We start from the raw sequence: 4,285 nt of genomic DNA on the forward strand, positions 1-4,285 counted from the left end.
AATGGGCAGATGGAAAAATTTTTCTAGTGGGAATGACAGCAGCTGAAGCAGGCTCTGTGGAACTCTTAGAGCTTGGTCAGACATCAGATACCAAGATCTTCCAGCGCATCCTGGGCTATCACTATTCATTCGAACTTTTGTCTTGCCATTATTCTTGGATGATTCTGGAAGAGAGAGTGAGGCTGATGACTGTGTTTATTTAACTCTGCCTCATTTAATCCAATTTATGCACAAGTTGAGACATCACTCCATGATGAGTCATGTATTGGGCTGTCAGACTTCACCATGTTACAGCCTGTTCTTGGTTGGTGAGCAGTTTGAAACTTATGAATGGTTTTTTTTTTTTAAGTTTTGTGGAATTTTCCAACTTTTCTAGTTTTCTCATTTTTTTCCCCATGATTAACCAGGGGAAAATGAATCAGAGGATTCTGAATCAGCAGATACAGGGCCCCTATTATATTCTTACATAATTCTTTGCCAGTTATCTCCCCGAATAGACCATGAACACTTTGAGAGAAGGGAGTGGGTTTCTCCCCCCACACCCCATTTCTTTGTATCCCCATCTGCCCACTAGGCTCTTAGTCCAGTGCCTAGCTCATTGTAGGTGCTTAATCAATAATTGTCAGCTGACAATTGGACTGCTAAGAATCATAAGATTTAATAGGATTGTAATCTGGAAGAAAATCTTGGAAAATATTTAGCTCAATCCTTTTGTAAAATTCTGGGAAAATGAGATCTAGAGACTCTAAGAACTTGCTGAGGGTCACATTAACAATGAGTAATAGAGGAGCTAAGTGGCCAAGCAGATAGGGAGCCAGGCCTGGAGTTAGAAGGACCTGAGTTCAAATCTAACCTCAGAAACTTTTTAACTGTGTGTCTCTGGGCAAGTTATTTAACTCCAATTGTCTAACCTTTATCTCTCTTCTACATTAGAGTTGTTACTAAGACAGAAAGTAAGGATTTAAAAATTGATGGTTAGCAGAGAAAGAGTTTAAACATAGGAGGTATAACTACCAAAAGTCTTTGTCTTTCCTTCATTTAGTCATCAATCCAGGAACTCACAGGATGGTATTGCTGGAGGGGAGGGGAAGAAGGAAGGAAGGAAAACAAGCACTTTTTAAAGCACCTACTATGTGTTTGGCACTATACTAAGAGCTTTATAAATATTGTCTTATCTGATCCTCACAACACTGTGGGAGGTAGATGCTATTATTGCTCTCATTCTGTAATGGAAGAAACTAAGGCAGATAGAAATTAAGTTATTTGACCAAGACCACCCAGCTATTATATGTCAAATTCCATTCTGAACCTAGGACTTTATAACTACAGGTCCAGGGCTATATCTACTGTACCATTTAGCTGACAGATAGGACAAAGGGCAAAAAAGCAAAAGCTGCAATCTTTGTCTAAAAATAAAATTGTATCAGGGCAGCGAGGCAGCTCATTGGACATAGAGGTAGGCCTGGAGATGTCAGGTCCTGGTTCAAATCTGGCATTAGACAGTTCTTAGCTGTGTGACCCTAGGTAAGTCATTCAACCCCACTTGCCTAGTTATTATTGCTCTTCTGCCTTGGAACCAATATTTAGTATCAATCCTAAGACAGAAGGTAAAGGTTTTAGAAGAAAAAATAAAATTGTATCAATCTATTTTACATCATCTAAATTTTCCTTCATATTTCTTCCTCTTTCTCTTCCCCCTCACAGAGAGTCATCCCATATGAAAAAGAATTTTTCAAAAGAAAAAGAGAAAAAACAATGAACAAAACTTTCAGTGCATTGAAAAAAATCTGGAAATTTTTATGACATAACACTTTCACTCTTTAAATCATCTCCATTTGCTGATTTGCACTCTCTCCCTTCAGATAGGAGCCAAGAACATCTCCTAAGTGCTGGGGTTACAAATACCAAAAAAGAAAGCTGGTTTTTGTCCTCAAGTTACTTACAGTGTAAGGTGGGAGGTAATACACAAATGAAAGCTCTAAAGGACCAGGTGGTATGGTAGGCATTGAGGCATGGCAGAGAAGCCAAAGAAGTCTAAAATGAATGCTGTCAATATAGAAATGTGGACATGTCAGATTCATTCCCTCTCCTGAAGTGGAGAAGTCTATGGCTCTACCCTACAGTCATAGGAGCAGAGGGTATTGCTGAAATACGAGTTTCGTGGCGATTGGATCTTGCAAAATGACAAGATTTCCCAAAGATGAGTTTCCTGGGGGCATGGTGGAGAAGTCAAATATGTCAAAATGAATATAGTTCAAACGACAATATGTCTGAGGAGTAAAAGGTGAAAGGGAGCAATGAATATAGCAATGGCTAGAGAGAACTTCTAGGAAATGAGCAAGTTAGTGAAGAAAGGGGTCCTGGAAAGGAGTACATCAGGGTAGAGAAGCAAACCCTGTCTTCCTTCTTATTTGAGCCCCATCCTGAGAAATACTTTAAGCCATGGTAACTATATAGGTGGTAGAGAAGGTAATGCACTGGGAGGATGTCTTGACTCTGAGTTCAGATGAGTATGATTTCTGCATTCTACAATTTGAAAATAAAATTGCTTTATTTTGCAATTTGTGAGCCTGATTGCTTTAAAAGAGTGCTGGTGATACATAACCTTGAAGGGCACTCGTTACCGATGTTCTCAGATTCCACCTAGGAGGAGAAGAGGAGGCAATGATCTAGAGAACTGAGTGGTCTCTAAAGTATTCCTTGATCCTTAGTGGGACAAAAAAAAAGGAGTCTCTGAAATAAATTTTATAGTGTTCCTCTATTAGATTCTGAGACCCCAGAGTATAAAGACTAGGTGTTATTTATCTTTCTATTTCCTCCCCTTCTTCCCAGCATAGGGCTCTGTACATAATAGGTGCTTAATTAACATATGTTTTTAAATTTAATTAGCATTTTCTATGTACAAGGCACAGTGAGGAATGAATGACAGACATACCCTTACAGAGCATTCCGTTTAGTAGGATTCATCTAGCTTTTGTGAGGCAAATTTAATTAATGTCACTATATTTTATTCTGATCATATTATGCCCACTCCAGGCTGCATGGAATCATGACATATATATACACACACAAAGTCTACCTTGCTATCATGAGGAAACGGCATCTTCTGTGCTTTTTGTCTTGTGAAATACTCTCTATCCAAAAAAGGATAACACAAAACAGTGGCTATGTGAACCAGAGTTGCTAAAAGCTTAATGGATAATGAAAGATATTTTCAGAAACAACAACAACAATAAAAGGCTGGGGCAATATTCAGCTTTTACACATGATAAAACTAAAATAATAGTTTGTACTATTATCTTGTCCTGGCAATGTGGGTTGAGTATAATTTGGTATTAGATAATGCTATATATTTAGCAACATTAGTCAGCCTTATTAAAATGAATCCAATGGAATTTTGGTTACAACAGGAAAAGGTCATAGAGGAACCCAACTCCCTAATACATACTTCAAAAATCTTAAAAGGGCAGCAGATTGAATAATGATTAAGAAACAAAAGAGAAACAATAGAAGACATTTTCATTTAGCCCATGTCAAAAGATAGTCAGAAGGCTGACAGTGTTGGGAGAGGACTTCCCACAGGAAAGCCAGCAGGATCATTGATAAACATGCCAGAATCCTGCTTTGATCAGAGACTCTCCAGGGGTCACCTGAAGCCTGAAACACTGTGACAGGAATGCTCCAAAACCAAAGCTCTCTTCAGGATCTAGGGCTTGTTCAATATTGGGAAAACTATCAGCATAATTGGCCATATCAGTAACAAAACCAGGGGCAGTAAGTTGGCTCAGTGCATAGAGATAGGCCAGGAGACAGAAGGTCCTGGACTCAATCTGGCTTCAGATATTCCTTAGCTGTGTGACCCTGGGTAAGTCACTTAACTCCAATTTTTAGCCCCTACTACTCTTCTGCCTTGGAACCAATACTTAGAATCCATTCTAAGACATAAGGGAGGGGTTAAAAAAATTACAAAACCAACACAAATCATATAATTATCTCACCAGATCCTAAAAAAGCTTTCAACAAAATATAACACCTATTCCTATTAAAAACACCATAAAGAACAGAGATTAATAAAGCTTTCCTTAAAATAAATAGTTTCTACCTAAAACCACCAGCAAGTATTATCTGTAATGGAAATAAGCTAGAAGCCTTTTCAATAGGATCAGGGGAGAAGCAAGGATGTCAATTATCACCTCTATTACTATTGTGCTAGAAATGAGAAGAGAGAAAGAGAGAGAGAGAGAGAGAGAGAGAGAGAGAGAGAGAGAGAGAGAGAGAGAGAGAG

This window comes from Gracilinanus agilis, chromosome 3 (assembly GCF_016433145.1).
Source record: "Gracilinanus agilis isolate LMUSP501 chromosome 3, AgileGrace, whole genome shotgun sequence".
Taxonomy (NCBI): domain Eukaryota; kingdom Metazoa; phylum Chordata; class Mammalia; order Didelphimorphia; family Didelphidae; genus Gracilinanus; species Gracilinanus agilis.